The following is a 21,690-nucleotide window of genomic DNA, read 5'->3' as shown; positions in this document are numbered from 1 at the left end:
ACTTGTACAAGCAAGAGTTTCTACGTCTTTGGGCTCTATGGATACAAAATGTTGCTAACCCTGGTGATGGTGCTGAATTTTTAAAGAAGGAGAGGTTCATAGCCGGACTCTTTCCTGACCTTAAGGTAAAAGTTGAGGCGGGTGCACCTACTACTTTTGATGCAGCTGAAACTAGGGCTGCTGAGAAGTATAGGAAACTCAAGTGCTTAAGGGGAGAGGTTCCAATAGAAGGTCTTAGACACAAAGGTGAGTCACAAGCATCAACATCTAGGGAGATTCCTGAGGTAACGGCTGAAGTGATTGAGAAGTTAAATGAATCTTTAAGCAGCCTGTCAATTCACCTTGCACAAGCTGTAGGTCCAAAGGGACAAGCAAAGAAGTCAGAAGAGAGAGAGCCACGAACTAGGAGAGGCTTGCAATGTTGGAATTGCAGAAAGTCTGGACATGGGATGTATAATTGTCCTTGGCCCCGTGGAGAGCCAGGGAGACCTAACTTGAATTACCCAGTGATGAATGCAAGAGAAGGAGCTGGTCAACAACCAAGGCTTCTACAAAGGCCAAATGGACCAAGACCACCTCCACAAGGGGTAGAAGGAGTTCCACCTTTGTCAGATCCAAATGTGCATGTGGTAGAGGTGACAAATTCAAATGAGGTTGACATGGAAGCCAATGGCATTAAGCGTGGCCGAGGAAAAGGTAAAGAGAAAGAGGGTGTCCCATCACAGAGTGACCATGGACAAGGCAAGAAGGCAAAGGAGACCAAGGAAGCTAAGAGGACTCGACGTCGTATCAATCTCCAAGACTTCCCTCTTGGACATGGTATGGCTCCATACAACCTGTTGGAAGACATGCGAGGTAAGGGTCCTGATATCTCATGGCCTCAGTTTCTTGCATTATGCCCACAAGTTAGGAGGGATTTAACAATGGCAGTTAGCACTAGGAGAAAGGTAAAAGAGAGTTTTCCTGTTGTAAAAATTGCACATGCTGAAATGAACGAGGATATTACACCTGTGCTAGATTGTTACATGAAAGGAAGACTGGTTAGGAAAGGTCTAGTGGATGGGGGTGCACAAATTTGCATCATGACAGAAGGGCTCATGCAAAGACTAGGCATGCACATCCATGAGACACCTGAAATCAAAGTGAAAATGGCAAACAATAGCAAGGCTAGGTGCGTAGGCATTTGTAAAAATGTTTTTGTGGAGGCCTTTGGCATTAAGAAGGCGGTGGATTTTTATGTTATGTCGACCAAGGGAAGTGGTTATCCATTTATCCTAGGAAGACCATGGCTAATGAAAATGCGAGCTTTGCAGGATTGGGAGAGTGGGAAATTAATTTGCAGGAATGACAATCATAAGAAGGTTGTCTTTGACATGAAGGAGCAACGCCAAGAGGAGCTCCATGAAGAATCATCTCAAAGTGAGACGGAAGAAGGTTGGACCGATAGCACTTCAGAAGAAGAAAGTAGCAGCAGCATTACTGAAGAGGAGTCTTCCATCGAAGTCATGGGGGTAAGGTTTAAGCCAAGCAACCAAGAGACCTCTTGTCGAGGTTTGGAAGAGGTAGGTTCCCAAGAGAACCAAAAGGTGGAAGATGAAGGAATGTTAGAAGGTATGTTGTCTACAACACTTACAAAGGATGAAAGAGAGGAGTTCAAATGTGTGCTAAGGAAATCTCCGAGGCTTTTTGCTAAAGACTACACCGATGTGCGTGGAGTAGATGTTGTTCAACACAAGATTGAGTTGAAGCCAGAGGCCACACCCAAGGCTCAAAAGCTACGAAGGCTAGGAGTCATTAAGGAGCAGGCTCTACTCAAGGAGGTAAGAAAGCTTCTAGCAGCAGGTTTCATTTATCCAATGGAGAATTCAGAGTGGGTCTCTCCTATTGTTGTCACTCCTAAGAAAAATGGCAAGTGGAGGGTGTGTGTGGATTACCGTCCCCTCAATGAGGCAACAAAAAGAGATCACTTTCCCCTCCCATTCTAGGATGAGATACTAAATGAGGTAGCTGGTCATGAGAAGTACACGGTGTGCGATGGTTACTCAGGCTACTTTCAAATAGGGATTGCATTGGAGGATCAATTGAAAACAACCTTTATCACTCCTTGGGGTTGTTATGCTTTTAGAGTCATGCCATTTGGTCTGACAAATGCTCCTGCAACATTCCAACGTTTCATGAATATGGTGTTTCAAGCATTCTTTGGAAAGTCAATTAGGGTATTCATTGATGATTTCTGTATTTATAGCTCAAAATCATTGCATCTACAAAGGGTAGAAGAAGGTTTAAAGAAGCTCTACGACATGGGAGGTCAACTCAACCCCGATAAGTGCCATATAGGTGAGGATGAAGTAATCTTGCTTGGTCATAAAGTTTCTTACAAAGGCATTGAAGTGGATCCTTCAAAGGCAAAGGCTCTTATTGAGCTACCGTCACCCAAGAGTCTTAAGGAGGTCATCTCATTCATTCAAAAGGTGAAGTATATGTCACGCTTCATTTACTTAGCCTCGGAGTTGCTTCATCCTTTGCAAAAGTTGACACAACAAGTAGAATTTGCATGGTCTGATGAGCTTGAAGAGTATTTTTGTAACATTAAAGTCATTTTGTCAAAGCTACCAACACTCATGCCTCCTTGTTGGGAGTACACATTCTTTGTTAGCTCTAGTGTTGGAAGGGAAACAATTGGTGTTGTGTTGCTACAACAAGATCCCCACGGTACAAGGATGCGACCCATCTACTTTGCTAGTAGGGTCATGAATGCTTTGGAGAGAGACTACACAGAAGCAGAACTCATGATGCTTTCTCTCATGTTTGCGGTGAGAAAGTTTAGATCCTACCTGCCACCAAAACCTTTTGTAATTCTCACTGCAGAGAATTTGTTCCCTTGGGTGTCATCTCAAATGAATCTTAGTACTAGGATCTCAAAGTGGATTATGGAGTTGCAAGAGTTTCAATACTCTTTTAAGGTAGAAGATAGTGTGCGTGCACAATTGGCAGGGATTCTCACTTATAGGGTGCATGAAAAGGAGATTAAGGTGCCTGAAGTAAAGACCCTACCATTACCACCACCGAAAGTATTCCTAATGCTTTTACCTTGTTCTTTGATGGAGCTTTTCGTCGAGCCACAGGGAAAGCAGGGGGAGGGCTAGTGTTGCTCAACCCAAGTGGAGAGGTGGTCATGAAAGAGAAGTTCAATCTACCAAGTTCAGCTAGCAACAATGAAGCAGAATACGACACACTAATTCATGGTTTGAAGATGTGCATTGGCCAAGGGATACAACGCCTCATGGTAAAGGGAGATGCACTTCTCATTGTTAAACACATTTTAGGCATTTGGGCATGCAAGAATGAAAGCTTACGGACAAAAGTTCATGCCATTCGTAGATTGTTTAATCAATTTGAAGAAGTGCAACTATATCATATTCCTAGGAAACAAAATGAAGATGCCGATTTACTTGCACAGCAAGTAGTTACATGTGTTGAGAAAGAAGTGCAGGTCATCATGGTGGCAGCAATTGTCAAGCAACCGAGATACCAGGGATTGGAGTCATTGACTCCCATTATTAGCTACATTTTGGAGGGCGAGTTTCCACAAGACTTCACGAAGGCTCAGAAGAGGAGACTCATGAAGAAGGCAAGCGCATATCTCTTCCTAGAAGGCTCCCTCTATCAAAGAGGGAAGGATCAAGTGTGTAGACGAGTACCAACTATCGAGGAAATTCCAGCCATTCTAAAAGGTTTGCATGAAGAGGCATGTGGTGGTCATTTTGCCCAAGAATTAACTGTGAAGAAGATTTTGCTTTCGGGGTATGTTTGGCCAAGTTTGCATGTGGATGTTCAACATTGGTGTAAAAGATGTCACACTTGTCAGATAAATGGAAATAGAAGGTTGGTGCATGGCCCGAGGCAAATAGTGCTTGCAAATGGACCCTTTGAAAAGTGGGGCATTCATGCTATGGGTCCTCTGCCTAGGACAAAAAATGGTAAACTCTACATTCTAGTGGCTGTAGACTATATGACTAGGTGGGTGGAAGCACAAAGTGTGGCAAAGGTAAATGAGAGGACAGTGAGCAAATTCGTCTACACTCACATTTGTTGTAGATTTGGCACACCTTTGGAGATTGTTTCTGATAATGGTCCAGGGTTTAGAAAGGGATTGCTCACAGAAGTCTGTGAAGAACTTCGCATTCTACATCGTCACAGTACACCCTACTATCCCCAATCAAATGGTTTGGTAGAAAAAGCTAATGGTGTCATTGCAGGCATCATTAGAAAGATGGTGAAAAACAAGACAAAGTTGTGGGATGACTTCTTGGATGGTGCCTTGTGGGCGTATCGAACCACATATAGGGAAGCCACGGAGTTCACACCATTTCACTTGGTCTATGGTCAAGAGGCTTTGCAGCCTATCGAGCTCAACATTCCAACAATGCGACTTCATGGCAAAGGAGCACAAGATGATCAAGAGGTATGGATAGATCAACTTCTTACCTTAGCTGAGCTTGAGTGGAAAAGAGAAGCAGCATACGAGTGCTATAAGAGGAAAGCCACACAGACAAAGGAGAAGCTTGACAAGAAACTGAAGGACAAAGACATCAATGAAGGAGATCTTGTGCTAAGGTATGACAATCGACTCGATAATCGTTTTGATGCCAAATTTGAAAAAAGATGGCACGGGCCATACATAGTCAAGAAGGCTTTCAATTCAAGTTACTATCAGCTTATGGACTTGAATGGTAAAGAGCACTCCAGGAAAGTAAACGGGTATCGCTTGAAGCTTCTACCAAAGGATCTACCAAAGATCTGTCAAAAGGCCACTGTCTCATGTAAGTATTGTTACATGAAGCATGAGTGTAACTCTAGCAAAAATTGTGAGGGGCCAAACAATAAAGATCTCGTCAAGGACTCTGAAGCACTCTCTTTGGAAAAGATGCTCTATGATGGTACATGAATATACCATCATCCAGGGGGAGGGCTAATGATAGCCGTTTTTCGGCTCTCTGTAATTGCCATAGTGAGTTATACCCCCCTATCAAATCACTCAAACACTGTGGCTATCCCTACCATTTCACTGTACATAGGCGTGCGTGAGTCACGGGACTTTTCCCATATCTTCTTAAAAAACCCTCAATTAGCTAGTCATTGGGCTAGTTGAGCCAAAAAATAAAAAAAATAAAAAAAAATATAAGTATATTATGGCCCATGCGTATGTAAATATTTCTTTGTATATAGGGCCTAAATAAAAGATTTTTTCATAATTATTTTGGTATTTATTTAAATATTTCTACCTAGGTGTGTGTTATTTATGCTCTGTACATTGCCTCACCATTACCACAATTTTTCCTTACCATTTTTCATACTCTTTATTCCATATAGAAATATTTTTATGTAAGCTTCTCTTATATTTGGTGTAACTCCACCCCAACAAAAATCCAAAAAAACTAGTTTTATTTATGTGTATATTTTTTCACTATTGTGATTTTCCCCTTCCTACATCTATTTTGTTTTTTTTTCTAAAAAATTGGAACACCAAAAATATTTATCTTTTTATGGTAGCCTCATAATGAGAGAGATTGCTTTTGACCCCTTTATATTTTTTTCCACTTATATTTTTTATATTTGACATGTACATATTTTTTAGACCCCTCAATATTTGATTTTCTTAGTTGTACTATTCACTTATATCATAATCTCAACAATATCTTCAATTATAGACCTACCAAATAAGGTCAAGGGTAGGTGGCATGCATACATGCACTATGGAGGGCTCACTCTTGGAGGTATTCAAAAGAATCATCCAAAGAAGGACCCAACAAGGAACTTGTGCAGTGGAAAAAAACGATCGGTTTTGCTGAATTTTTAAAGTTCACTTGCTCTCCGAATTTGAAAAGGTGATACAAACAAAAGTTGTAGCTCGTGGGCTGAACTTTTGCCTCAAATTTTTTCATATTTTTTTGAGCTACGAGCTGTGAGCTATGATTTTATTAGTGGACCCCAGTTTTCCCATGCTATGCAGCCACACTCTCTCTTCCACTTTATCATTTTTCTCTTTCACACACACTTCTCCACTCATCATCCCCACCTCTCTCACCACTCCTCTCTGCACCCTACTCACCTTCTCCTCAACCTTGAAGAATAAGAGAAACCATGGTGAACTCATACCTCCCACACACAATTCCATTCCAAAATTGACCACCTAGTCTCATTTTTCCTCCTCCAATTTACCCATATCTATAAAAAAAACCACAAAATTCAACCTCTTCTCTTAAAAGACAGCATCATGGTGGTTGATTACTCAGCTTCAATTACCTTGTATCTCAAGGAAGGTCAAGAGTGGAGAAAAAATGTACCGTCAAAGCTAGTGGACCGTCAACAAGAGTCAAAATTGGCCCTACTCAAGACACTTGGAGCATCAACCTTGTAAGAAATCCACCTTTTCTTACCTCTTAAGAGTTTTTCTTCCTTATTTGTATCCTACATGGATACTCCCATTGTAAATATCCAATTCCATTTGTAAATTAATACTAACTCTACTAACACTAACCCACTATGAAAAGTCCTATCACCTCCATTTCTCTCCTCTCTCTTTCCCCACCAACTTCTTGATAATTCCAAGCAAAAGAAATTAGATAAATGGCTGAAAATCTAACCCAACCATGGTTAGAGGAGTAACCCTAGCCTTCAAAATTTCTATAAAAGGAGGGTGTAGCTAGCACAAAAGGGGGAGCCATAAGCAAGAGCACTATGCTATAGCTTGAGAAGCCAAGCTCAACCTCTCTAGAAGGAGCTCTTGAGTCGAAGCTCATTGTCTTATGCATGTGCATGTGTTGTAATAGGGGATTAGCAAGGGAACTCTATGCCATTGTAAGAGAGAGAGTGATCATTCAATTGAGAGTATGAAATCTATCATTTCTCCTACTAGTGTAAGCCCAACATTTGCTGAATCAAGGAGGGTGGATTTAGACTAAGCTTGGATACTTTTTCTCCCTTCCAACGTGAAGTAATGGACAACAATGATGCGTAAGTGTCTTGGTGTTTTTTGTTAAGTTCTTGATAGATTGTCTCTGGTGTTGTCATCAATCTAGCCATAAATCCCACATACTGTAAGAGGGCGACAGGGTGGAGAGGACTCCCCTGGCCTTAAGACAGTGATTGGGGTGGCTTTTCTTGTGATGTGTTGTGGTGAAATTTATGCAAGCTATGTTGAACAAATACTAATCTCACTTTGATTTGTCATGACAGATTTGTAAGAAGGTATTAATGCAACAAGCACCCCCTCCCCCTTTCTCTCTCTTTCTTAAATATATAGTTGTGTTTGCTTGATCATTGCCGATACGTTTCAAAGCAGCCCGAGCACTATCTCTCTCTCTCTCTCTCTCTCTCTCTCTCTCTCTCTCTCTCTCTCTCTATGCGTCCTAGTTCGCATCCAAAACTAGGTGGTGCCCCAAATTTGTGTAGGGTTAGGTTGCGGTTTGTGTGTGTGTTTGTTGTTTTTTCCAACCCCAACCCAATTGAGCAGCATGGGAGCCTAGAAGAGTGCTTGGAGGCCACTCTTCTTGTTGCCCGCCCCAGACCGCCTCACTAGCTAACATACTCACTATGATAATTAACATGCCTAATATGCTAGCCAGCATACACAATATACCTGCAAGCATGCTAAGTTGGCACACCAAATACGTCAGAAAGTATGAAAAATATGCTAACTATCATACTCAATATGCTATGTATCATTCTACTACTATGTCGTAAATGCTAATTATAATTCCATGTATGCTAGGTAGCATACCCTGTATAAATGTAGGCATACTTAGTTGGCACAACATCAAATATGCTAAATAGTATGTTCAGTATGCTAACAAGCTTACCCAGAATGCTATGTAGAATACTACTTTTGTGCTCAATATGTTAGTTAGCAAACCCAATATGCCTTGTAAGTTAGGTAGCATACCCAGTATGCTTGTCAGCATGCCTGGTGTCGTGCAGCTCCACTTCCATGACAAGAAAACGAGAAATGGAATGCAACTCAAGTTTGTTTGAATCCTATATAATTATTCAGTAGTAATAGGGTTTGATGACAAGCCAATTTTAAGCTAAAAGTATGCCAGATGCGGCTTTAAAGGGCCAAAAGTTGTCTTGGTAATGCTAACACTGAGTATGCTTGAAGTGGTCATAGTTGGGATTTTATTGATTAGAATTGTAAGACTTGAAGTGCTCTACATGCCTCTCTTTGCGGCTTGTCAATTGGAGCTATAGATAAGAAGTTATGTCAGTTTTAAGTTTGCGTCAGTATCAGATCCATACCGTATTGGATAGCTATTGATAACGGGTCAAAGATTATATGAATGCATGGGCCTAAAGTGCTCACTTTGAGGAGCGTGTCGGTCCTTCTAGTTTGTCAATCGAAGTCTCGGTTGTCAAGATATGGCCAGTTTAAGTTTCACTGGGGGCCAGTTTCGTACCAGTTTGGTCGCCTCAATTGGGCACCATCTGGGAGTTTTGAGCTTCATCGAGGCTTTGGAATGCGGTACAATAAGTGCTCCAGGAGAATATTATCTTGAATGGAATCTCTTAGAGTCAATGGCTGTTGAATATAATGGTGAACTTGTGCTCATTTGGCACTAACGTGGTCGAGAGATATGGCTAATGTGGCAATTGGCAATACCTTGATCGATATGGTCATTTTTGGTCAAATACAACTTTGATCATTATGTATGCCAAATGTGGTTATTTACAAAAGCAAAAAAGGTTCTTGATGAGCTCTTAGTCCGAAATGTCGTCTCCTAGAGCGTGTTGATTGCTAGATTTACCCAACCTGGCTATGGGTGAGAGGATTCATGATGACATTGATCGGTAGGGGATGCTGTAGAAGGATGTCATGCAAAGTGATTCCAACCAATGCCATGCGAGGCGGTGCCTTGGCTGATATATATGCTAAATGTGATGCATCTACAAGCCCAAAGGAGGGCCGCCCATAAATTACCAAAGGACAAGGTGCATGGCTGCCAAAGGAAGTTTGTCCACCTAGTAGCCCACAAAAGGGTATTTTTTTAAAACCTAATGTGAAGGGGAGGGATATGATGGTGGGTGGCAGCAAATAGAGCAAAAAGCAGGAGAAGAATCACTTGCGCTGGGCAATAGAGGGCATCGACGAAGCTGCCAATGAAACGAGTATTGCTTAGCTAGACTTTGTACTTCCATTTGGCCCCATCTAATAGAGGGCATCGATGAAGCTGCCAATCATGAAATGAGTATTGCTCATCTAGACTTTGCACTTCCATTCGCCACTTCAGCTTGCCATGACATTGAGGCCATGCCCACTAGCGCTATCACTAGTGGGTTGGCCATAAATAGAAAGGAGTTTTTTCCCATGCAAGAGTAAGCTTCCAAAGTCGGCTCTGCAAGGGGGGGGGGGGGGGGGGGGGAGGAGGCTCTCACATTTCTTCTTCTTCTCTCCGCGGGAGAAAACCATAAGCCTTGAGCACTCATGATAATCAAACCCTCTGTAGCTTATCTGAATCCTAAGCCTGCTAAGCCACTCTAATCAAAGCTTCCATAGTCGTTTTAATCCTAAGCTTGCTAAGCCACTCTAAACAAAGCCTCCATAGATGATAGGAATTGCAAGCTCTCTCGGGGAAGAAAACCCATCAAGCTTTTTCCCAGAAGCTTGGCAATCCATTAAATCTCTATTGATAATCCAATATTATTAGCCCAATCGGATGGAATCCATAACATAAGCCATAATTTATCATTTTCCTAGGATCTCTCTTTCTCGAGACCTTAAAGCAACGAGGAAGAACAAAGGAGAGGAATATTATCAAGGCAAGCTTGGAAAGCCAATTAAGGCAGATTAACCCGATGTAAGGAGCTTAAAACTCCATGATTAACATTTTATTTGAGTAGCGATACTGTTAATTTTCTGCTTTGGGTAATCAAGCTTCAAAATCTTGTTCAAGCTGTCAGTTTTAAGCTTTCTCTACATTAATTGTGTATGCTACAACACTCTTTCTCACACCTCTCACAGCCAAAGGCCTCGCGCCTTCTTGGCTCACCTTTCGAACAAAAATCCCCCGACATTCTTGGTGAACCCGACGTGAAACTAAGGCGAAGTGGGAAGAATTTGTGGAGAAAGATGGCGACACCGCAAGCCTCGCAGCCATGCAGCAAATGATGCAGCAGTTTGTAGTGTATGTGCAACAACAATAGGCTTCCCAACAACAATATAATCTGCAAGAGAGAATGTGTAACGCTTGGCAGACAGTTACAGATAAATCACAGCCATTTTAAGGTTGGGATATTAGCAAATTTTGCAATATCTACGAGTAGGAAATGGAAGATAATGGAATTGATTATTAGAATGCAGTGGAAGGGTTTCATTTAATTGCAGTGCCAGAGCTTAGGGGTTGAATTAATGAAATTCAGGCAGCTCAAGGCCCAAATTGGCAGGAATTTAAGAAGGCGCTGTAGGAGGAATATTTTCTTGAGGATTCACAAAGGGTAACCAGACAGAGCTTCATGAAATGGGTGCAGAAGAAAAATAAAAATTTATCTACATGCAAGTTGTTGTGGGAGTTTGAAAAGAAATTTGACCAATTCTCCTCAACAGAACAGCGTTTGATGAAGGATCAAAAGGTTGAACTATTCATTCACGCTGCTGATCCACAGCTTTAGAAGAGTCTAGTGCAATTGGTGGAGGATTCAACAGGTGAATTGGATTTAATTTATGATTGAAAGATGGTCATTGAAGCGATAAATATGATCCTGTAGTGACAGATGAGAGTTTTTAAGCTGATTGTGGTTGATGTCATGGATGTTGTGGAAGAGGAAACTAAGGAGAAATCAACCTCGACAGTACCCAAAGTGGAGGATCCACTTCTGACAAATTGGTGAAAGGTATTCAAGAGTTAAATTTGAATTTCAAAGCTATAAAATTTGAAGGGTTAGTTGCAAAGGGGTCTACTTCTGAGCCTAGGGAGCAACCTCCATGCAAAGGTAGGGATCGATGCATGCGGTGCGATAGTGAGGACCATAGGTATGTTAAGGAATGTGATGAGTTTGATGAAGCTTACAAAAAAAATGTGGTTTTCTAGATAGACAAGAAGATTCACCTTAGGGCAACAGGTGAGATGCTCCGCTTGAACTTTGATAGGGGCGGCATGAAAAAGTGTTGGTAGTGGGCTAACAGCTGCACCAAGCATGCACCAAGCAGGGGATATGCTATGGATGTACACAATATTTTCCATTCACATTGTATAAGGTCTTGGGCTCATTTGGGAGTTCCAAATTTGTATATGCTAGCCAGAAAGCTCAACTTAATCCCATAGTAGGAGGGTTTGTGGTGCATACCTTTATAAGGAACCCTTTTATGCAAAGAGGTCATTCTTGAGTGGTCCTTTTGAGAACTCTCTCCCTAGAGGAGGTATTGATGGCCTAGCCTTTGAGCTTAATGCCCATTCTTAGAAGGCTAGTGCTAATCACATGTAATTAGTGTAATCCTCTCTTAATTAATCTAGTCTTCATTATGTTGTCAATCATGTTTATCTACTTTCCTTCATTGTTTTGAAGTGGTGATCTTCTCTAATCTAACTCTTACTTTTGCTAAGCTACTCCGATTAGTGGAATCATTATCTAACTCTCTCGATTAAGCGGAGTGGGTGTACTCGTGATTGAGGGATTAGAGTTGTCCTCTAATGGTGTGCTTGTGTGTGTGTGTAGGTTTAAGAAGCCTTGAGCTTAATTTGATTATGTGTGACTTGATTTGGACACCATGATGGGCATGGTTGGGGTGGCCAACTTGAATGCGATCTTGTGTGCTTAATCATCAATGCATGTAATTAGAGTTGTGCTCGAGATATTCCAAGATTAGTGTGTTTCACTTCGTTGCTTGATGTGTGTAGATGATTGCTTGAATTGATGCTTGATGTGTGATTATCATTAGTTGTTTGGGATGATTTCTATTTGCATTGGAGGATGCATGCTCTTGAATCCTCTCAATCTTTGCATCCGATGACGCTCTCGCACATTCTTTGTGTGATGCCTCTAAGCCCTAGCCGGGTCATGCTCTCTCTCTCCGGATTGATAGATTTTCTGGGAGATTGCCTATGCTATGGCGAGCCTCCAACATTGGCGCCGCTACCGGGGACGGGTAGCCTAAGCTAGTGTAGTTGAGGTTGCAAAAGATAAGAGTAATTTGATTACCGATTTCTGGTAATTAGGTAGGATTTGATTTGTGTGTAGTGTAATTAGGTTTAAATTAGATGTGTATAGAGTCATTTCACCCCAAAACCCCCTAAATTCTCTTTTGATTTTGCTAATTTTTCACTAACCTTCACTAATTCTGCATCCCATTCATGCTAATTTCGTGCTAATTGTACTAATTCCATGCTAATTGTACTAATTCCATGCTAATTGTGCTAACCTAACCACTAATTTTGATTTGGAATGTATGCTAAATCGCCTTAATTGAGGAGGATCATCACTCTTAATTGCTTTAATCTATGCCTAATCATGTGATTGAGTGTTTATTGTGGTCAATTTTTTGATCGATTTTGGACCGAATCGAAGTTGCACACATGTGTGTGCAATGGAGTGTCTACGCGAGGAGCAAGGACTAAGCGAGCAAGCAATCAATTGTAAGTGGATTGACCTACTCCGTTCAATTTTTGATTGATTAAGTTGATCCCATTGAGTTGCTAAATCATTGCTAAAATTAGGTGTGTGTGCCTAATTGATGGAATTTATGCCTAATTTGATGAAAATGGAATGAAATTGTAATCAAATTGAACACCGAAATGCTTGTAGATTGATGATTTTGCAAGAAATGTGTGTGAAAACATTAGGAATTGGCCTAATTTCGTTGCTAATTGAGCAAAAAATTGGATTTGTGCACCTAATTTTTGTGTGTGTGCAATGCTAAATTGAGTTAAAATTTGATCAATTTTTTATTAAAATTGAGTTAATTTAGCATGTATATACTCATGTATGTGTGATCAAGAGTGCAATTGATGAAATGCAATGAGTGTTTAATGAAATTTTTGCACAAATTGACGGCTTAAATTTAGGTGTGTGTGCCTAATTAATGGCCAATTATGCCTAAATTGGGGATGAATAATTGGTCTTGATTGCCAATTATGATGATTAAAAGACCTAACACATCGGTGTATATGAGATTGATTGACTTAGGATGATTCAATTGGTACTCAATTGAAGAGGATTTATGTGATTACCGTTATGATCGGTGTGCCAATTTGATTGAAAAGGTTAAAAAATTCAATGATTTGTGCATGTACAAGTGCCATAATCAAATTTGTGTAAGCGTACAAACCAAGCGACAAATCCGATTTGAGTTGGATGATTAGGGCTTTGAAATATGAGCAATTAAATTTTCAATGATTAAAAAATCGGGTTTTGAATTGACCAATGTTTTGTGCCAATTGGGTTTGCCTAATTGTGGATATCCGCAGATATGAGTAACATAAGTTGCAATGATTAATTTGGTTGTGCAAATGAGATGACAACCTTGATTAATTTGCTTATGAGCATTGCCCAATTGAGTAAGAAGTGCATCAATGTCAAATTGAAAATTGAATTTTCACTCTTAAATTGGAAGCCATATCGATTAAAAATGGATTAGTTGTATTCTCAAATTGATGAAAATTTGGCTTTATTTTTTCGTGTGTAAGATCCATTTTAAGATGTGTGTAACAAAAATGGCTTGAAAATGAAGTAAAGGAGTTTGTCCGAAACAAATGAGATGGTTTGGTGTGATTTTGCTCTTTGTAACGATGTACTCCGTGGGAACAGCCTCTTTAGTGGATTTTTCAAAAAAAAAAAAGAGAAGGAATGAAACCCACGCACACACGAGCCCACTTTTCCGGGCCAGCCAGTGTGCCACTTTTTGTGCTGGCTTTCTTTGGCGCTTTCTTGGAATGCACTGCTTATTGCATTGGCGCTGGGTCCCAACCCTGCATTAAGAATATTTGGACTGACCAGCCATGCTTGTAGCATCACACACACACACACCTACTATGCTGCTATTCGCAACTCATAGCTACGGCCTCCTGTCTTTTGTTTTCCCCTGTCGATGGGCCCTCCAGATTCGTGCTATCATGAGAGCTGCCGAATTGGTGCTGCGCCACTACTCCCCAAAGGAAGTCAACCCGTGTCTCACTTGCTACCAGCATGACTCTAATTACAGTTGATTACCGTCGTTCTCTCTTGGCCAACTGGAGACCCGAGACCACCAGGCGCACAACACTGAATCACATTCAAGATTTGAAGTGCCCTTCATTCGGCGGGTAGTGATGCTACACATACTCATCGACAAGCCATTTTTGGCTTGATCATCAGTTCGTAAAGATTTTCACGCTACCTGCCCTCACCTACATCCCATGCTTGCTAACGACAACCACACAGAAGCTCGCAAGCTCGCTATTTGCGCCGGTTTTCACCTCACACACACACACATACAGTGTGAATACAACGTCTAGGTTGCTCTTCCTGCTCTCGATGATCCCACTGCTCTCGATGATCCGAGCAGCGAGTCAGTACGGAGGCAAGTTGTGCGTAGCTTCTCTGCCATTTCTCACCTAGACACACATGCTAACCATGGTCTGCTCGTCTTCTCCGTTGTCAATTCTCTTGAACGCTATTAATAAAACCTGCTACCCCAAAACCTATGACTTGCTGCACTAACACACACTATGCACACACACACCCGCACGTGCCTACTTGTCTGTGTCGCTGGCCTAACCACACTAGCCGCACACACACCTCCCGGATTTCACTCGTGTAACCTGTTAGGATTTGCACTGGCTCGTCCACACATACATGCTCGCATTTGTGTCGTCCCTTGACTCCCTGAAGTCAGCTGGCTGCCACCATTAAAAAAAACAAAAAAAAATATTGAGATGCTAGAAGGTGATTCCCACGGAATAACCTCCCTGCCCTCCCCTTCTGAAACTAAAGGAATGATGGTATTAGTGCTCGTTTTGAATGAAAAAAGTTCTAATCATTGAATTTTTTGAAGGATTAAGTACCAAAGAATACGTTTTGTAGGAGGGGAAGATAAAATGCTTGGCATAAGGGCTCACACAACTTCATGACTAGCGTTTTCAAAATAAAGTTTCCTATGAACTATGCATGCTAGCCGCGAATGGCCACTTAAGAGAAATTTGAAATTGTGGGTCCCTTTCCATAATGGCTCTCTTCTATGCCAGACTCTTAGACTTGGCACATGAGAGAACGAGTGATAGGCCGCGTACGAATTCATGAAATTTCCTCTCTTTTATTGCTTTTATTGCTATATAAGAGCATGCGGGCATTGATTGTGTGTACCTAAATTGCAACATGAAAATTTTGCATTGAGATTTTCAATCGAGCATTATTTTAGTCCTTTTTTTTGAGATTCTCATTGCACTAAAAGGCAAGTTCTTGTTGAAAATGCATGTGAGTTTCTCAATTGTGAGAACTACATTGGGCATTAATCCATGTTTGGGTGAGGTATTTTGTGCATTTTAGTGCTTCATATGAATGCAAATCCTTGCAAAAGCACCAATCATTGAGCTCATTTGAAAGCTCATGAGATAGCATTAGCACAATTTGTGATTAAACATGACATTTGTAGTGCTTATATTGTGTTGACCATATGAATATATAGCACTAATAATTTGAATGGTTTTGAAGGGGTGTGGCAGGTGTGTGATTCCAAATGATCCAAGAAGGGGTCATCATTGCAATATTGCAAAATTTGGCTACTTAGAGACATTCCAAATGTTTGGATTAAAGTTGTAATGCTAGCTCATAGCTTGGTCTAAAGATGCAAATTTTTTCATTTGATCTAGTATTTGCCCAACTTCTTTGAGCTTTCAAGTACATAGTTTGGCTATTGAGAGCCATTCATTTTCAATTCATCAAGTTGAAGTCATCTCTAGCTCATAGCATGCTCTAAAATTGTAGAATTTCATGAGCTAGTTGTTAGCCAACTTTTTGAAAAGCTTTAAATTGTAAAATTTGGCTTTCGAGAGCCACTTCATTTCATCAAAAGTTGCATTATTTTCAGCTCTTGTCTTGTTTAAAATTCCATATTTCATTGAGCTAGAAATTAACCGACTTTTGAATCATGCATGAGAGTTGGTAAAAATTGTCAAATGTGCTTATGTAGAAGCATATTTTATCGCTCATGGTTGTTATGTATGCATAAATTTTCTATCAAAGAGCATCATGTGCATAACCAAAGGCATTTTTTTTCCCTTGGGTTTTTTCCCTTTGGCAAATCTAGGTTCCAAGACATTAGATTAGGATTCAATAAAAGTTTTGTGCTTGTTGCTTTCAATAAAGGGTTTCTTTGCATGATGTGTTATGCACTAACCTTTAATGCAAGAACCAAGGATTTCAATTAAAATAAAGAAGGCCTACAAGGATACAACTTGCCAAGAAGATCCAAATTGGCAAAAGGTGAACTCCTTCCATGCTTTGCAATTTCCCTTTACACATTCATTGCTTGGTTGAGTAAATTTGCTTCAAATTTTGGTTATGTAACGGCCAAATTTAAATTATCATTAAAGTTTCAACATTAGGCTTTGTCAATATTAATCCGTTAAGAATTTGAGTTTATTTTTGTTAGCATGCATGTAGGTAATAACCTAGCTTAATGTTAGCTCATGTTTTGCTAGTCTAGATATCCTAATGCCTACCTTAAATGTAGCATTCTCACACAGCTTGTTTTAGGTTAGGTTAAACTTCCCTATCTCCTAGTCCAAATGTTATACGAACTTATTAAATGGTGGAAGAATGTGCTAACAAAGAAAAAATCAAATGCACAAATTGCAAATGTGTCTAAAAGAAGTGGCCAAAAGTGGCCACCACGACACTTGAACTTAAAATCATGTTGTGATGTGTCTAAATGTGGCCTAACGCCTTATTAGTCTTTGGTAGGTGGGGGGGACCACCTTGGCATGCGTTGTTGAGGCCTTGAATCGATGCCCTAGATTGATAGGGGTTAGCTGTCGCCTTGGTAGGCTAGTAGACTTTTGGAAAAGGCCTTGCGGAGAACAAGGAACTGAACGTCGTAGCTTGACCTGCCATGGGATGGTCTCCTTGTGTTGTGAATTAATTTTTTCAATGATATGCAATTCAATCTTCCATGAGCTTTCAAAAGAGTGCCTAAATGACATTGTACTAATTGTAAGTAGGTCTAATTATAGCCAGAACATGTCTAGGTGTAGGAAGCTGCATTAAGCATAAAATATTTGGGTTTTAGATTAGCATAATTTTGAGTTTGCATTAATCTAGGTTTATAACTTTACTGCTTGTGTTAGCATTCATAAACTTGCAATTTTTGAAGGGTTAATATTTACAATAGTCTACGTGTTTTTTTGCTTTATGATACTTTAAATTTGGCCATACATTAAACTCTAATTTTTACAACAATTTACCTTGCATGCTCAATGTACTTCATATTGAATCTCCATGACTCATCTTGTGGTGCTTAATCAAATGCTTTCTCTTTTTGACAGACCTACCTCCAGGCCATACGATTACATGCCTTTGTGACTGCCTTGATGGCACACGAGGACGTGTGCCAAATTAGGAAGGGGGGAGTGTTAGCAGCGGCTAACAGCTGCACCAAGCATGCACCAAGCAGGGGATATGCTATGGATGTACACAATATTTTCTATTCACATTGTATAAGGTCTTGGGCTCATTTGGGAGTTCCAAAGTTGTATATGCTAGCCCAAAAGCTCAACTTAATCACATAATAGGAGGGTTTGTGGTGCATACCTTTATAAGGAACCCTTTTATGCAAAGAGGTCATTCTTGAGTGGTCCTTTTGAGAACTCTCTCCCTAGAGGAGGTCTTGATGGCCTAGACTTTGAGCTTAATGACCATGTTTAGAAGGCTAGTGCTAATCTCATGTAATTAGTGTAATCCTCTCTTAATTAATCTAGTCTTCATTATGTTGTCAATCATGTTTATCTACTTTCCTTCATTGTTTTGAAGTGTTGATCTTCTTAATCTAACTCTTACTTATGCTAAGCTACTCCAATTAGTGGAATCCTTATCTAACTTTCTCGATTAAGCGGAGTGGGTGTACTCGTGATTGAAGGACTAGAGTTGTCCTCTAATGGTGTGCTTGTGTGTGTGTAGGTTTAAGAAGCCTTGAGCTTAATTTGATTATGTGTGACTTGATTTGGACACCATGATGGGCATGGTTGGGGTGGATGACTTGAATGCGATCTTGTGTGCTTAATCGTCAATGGATGTAATTAGAGTTGTGCTCGAGAGATTCCAAGATTAGTGTGTTTCACTTCGTTGCTTGATGTGTGTAGATGATTGCTTGAATATATTGATGCTTGATGTGTGATTAGCATTAGTTGTTTGCGATGATTTCTATTTGCATTGGAGGATGCACGCTCTTGAATCCTCTCAATCTTTGCATCCGATGACGCTCTCGCACATTCTTTGTGTGATGCCTCCAAGCCCTATCCAGGTCATGCTCTCTCTCTCTGGATTGATAGATTTTGTGGGAGATTTCCTATGCTATGGCGAGCCTCGAACAAGGTGGACTGATCTAGTGGATTACCTCTCAATATACAGATTCATTGCTAAATCTCAAGCTAATGAGTCTATGGTGAAAGAAAAGCAAAAAAGTGATGAAGAAGTTGCAGGGACATCAAAAAGGGCAGCGAGATCTGGTAGCAAAAAGGAATAAGGTCCTACTCCTAAGCCCACTCCTGAAGTGGTCATGGAGGAGGTACCCAAGGACAGAAAGAAAGGTAGGCCCAGGGGACCCTCGTATAAGATTAAATCTGATATTGAATTAGCTACAAATCTAAAGAAAGTTTTTGAAGAGTACGTGCATTCTAAATAGCAAAGTGGATCTCACATCGGGTGACATTCTAGGAATTTCCAAACGCGAGTTTGACGAGGAGATTATTGATATTATCAAGAGGAAGCGGTAGATAACAAATGAGCAGGATCCAAAATCAGTTGAGCCAGATGGTTCGGCACCTTGAAGAAATTATGGATGATTATGAAGAATATTTGGCAAATCTTGAAGATGAAGAGTTGAGCTCAGTGGTGGTTTCAAACCCAATTATACCCGAGGTAAGACATGTTCATTTATATGATGAATACAATGAAACTATACCCAAGAGTCACTTTTCAAGGACTCATTGGGCAAGGGCAACAACCGAAACTGTTGTGAAGCTTGGCGACATTGTAGAATTGTTCTTAGCACTAAAAGATCATGGATGAAAGATCAATTTGATGGCAAAAAGCTTAAACAAAAAGGGAAATGGCCTATTGATGTAGACTACGGTAGGCAGATTTGAGATGCCAACATGCTTTGAGGCGACCTCCAATGTTAAGGTAACTGTAGTGGATGTTTGTAATGAGCATAATTTCTTTATACAAGAGCATTCCTCTTATCCTACATTACGGTTGTGCAGATAGAAACCAAGGTGTTGGATGATGGCTCCGCCTATACTAGGGTTTTGAGCCAAGATGGTAAGAAAGCGGTTCAATTCTTGACTGTATGTGTTGATCATGCAAGGAACAAAGATAGTTAATGTGATCATCCACTGCCAAAGATATGCAAGGACTGTAAAGAACATAGGTTTGCTCAAGATTTTCTTGGAGTGCCACTATAAAGTGGGACTATGGTGGTACAAGTGAGGAGAAGTCATTGCAAAGAGAAGCTTTCTGTTCAGGGTTTTTGGGGTTAACATCTGAAGGTTCAGTATCTTACAGAAAATTTAATGATTTGCCAAACTGGTAAAAACAGTATGTTTCAAGTATCCAAAGTCAATTATAGGGATGTGATGTACTTGAATCAGATGATGTGATTTCAGGGATCTTTGAAGAGGTATCTTATGTAGATACTATGGCAGAGCTTGAGGAGGTCAGACAATACACGTTACAAAGCGAAACAAAAGTCGTTAAGGTCCACTCAATGGACATGTATGAAGAGGTGGATATATATGAAGCACTTATGCATGCTGAGGATGATCCAGGTAAAGCAGTTGAAGCACAGGTAGAGACAAAGTACAAGACTGCTGCAAAGAAAGTGAGACTAGTGGCTACACCTCTTCTAGAAGGAAGTGTTGGGTGATCAAAGAAGCTTCTCGACAGCCTATGCTCAGGAATCCAAAGAACATTGGGCATAAATTTGCTAAGGAGACATTGCAGCGCTGAAGGTTGGAGAAGATGGTTTTCTCAACAAAGAGAAAATCAAGTGTTTTGAAGGTATGCTTGAAAAGTAGGGTAAAGATTTTTCTTTTGATCCAAGTGAGATTGGGTGTGTGGATCTATTTACTCTATGGTTGATCTTTATTCTGGATACAATCAATTCTAGTTAGCTTTGGAGAGCAAGGATCTTACTACAATGCATACTCCTCCTGGTTTGGTAAGGATGTGCACTTTGCCACAGGGTGCTACTAATTCTGTATCTCATATGATGAACGGCATGAATAAGGTATTTAAGGGACTTTATCCCTCATGCTAATATGCCTTTCATTGATGATTTACCAATTAAAGGACGTGAAGACGGATCCAAAGATGAGGTAAACGATTAGAGGGGGTGCCGACGGTTGTTGCTCAACATATTGCTGATTGTGATGTTATTTTAACCAGGCTGGAAGAAGTTAACTTGACACTTTCAGGTCAAGAATCACCTTTTGGTGCTAAGGAGGCCTTGATTGTGGGGCATATGTGCAGTCCTGATGGTAGAAGGCCAAGTCCGACTTAAGTTTAAGCTATCCAAAAGATGAAGGGAACATGCTCTTCGGTTACTGAAGTTCATTGATTTCTAGGTGCATGTGTGTTCTACCTTATTTGGTTGCCACACTTTGCTCATGTTGCAGAAGTGTTGTGTCAATTGCTAAGAAAAGGTAAAAGGTTTGTTTGGGAAGAAGTTCACACACAGGCTATCAGGAAATTACAGAATATGTTTTTTGAGGCTCCGACCTTGAGGGAAGTTGATTACAAATACGAAAGGCGAGTTATTTTAACAGCTGACACTAGTTCAACAGGTATTGGATGGGCTATAGGTTAAGATGATGCAGAAGGACATAGGTATGCAGTTCGAAGACAAGGTGCTCAATGCTCATCAACGAGGTTATCAACAGGTTAAGAGAGAACTTTGGGGTGTTGCTATCACTCTTAGATCTCATAAAGAATATTTTATTGGAGCTCCAGTCATGGTAGAGACAGATTGCTTTCCATTGATAGGGATAATTGTAAACTGCTCTACTCTGGACATTTCCATGCTATGGTGGATAGTCTATATTAAGTCTCTTAACCGTGAATTTTGTCATATTGTAGCTAGAGATAATCCTATTGTAGATATTTTATCAAGAGCTAGGTTTGAAGATGAAGAAGAGATGCTGACCCCAAGAGCTAGGTTTGAAGATGAAGAAGAGACGCTGACCCCAAGCGATGATGTTGGCTTGAAGTTCTACAAGTCTTCTTCTCTACATGAAAATTGTGGTAATATTGCTCATGTTTTCGAGGTATTTTTTGAAGAATTCTATGAGGGAGAGTAGCTTATGATTGGCTGCTACCTTAGCACTCTCACTAGACAAGAAGGATAGAGGATCGGGAAAAAGGCCTACTACTATTTTTTGAAGGATGGACATTTATGAAAGCAACCAAAGCGCCCAAGAGGGGTACCACAACGGGTTGTTTGTGATAAAG

The sequence above is a fragment of the Adiantum capillus-veneris genome, chromosome 18, assembly GCF_014529385.1.
Source record: "Adiantum capillus-veneris isolate H3 chromosome 18, ASM1452938v2, whole genome shotgun sequence".
NCBI lineage: Eukaryota > Viridiplantae > Streptophyta > Polypodiopsida > Polypodiales > Pteridaceae > Adiantum > Adiantum capillus-veneris.
Note: the sequence above shows the minus strand (reverse complement) of the source record.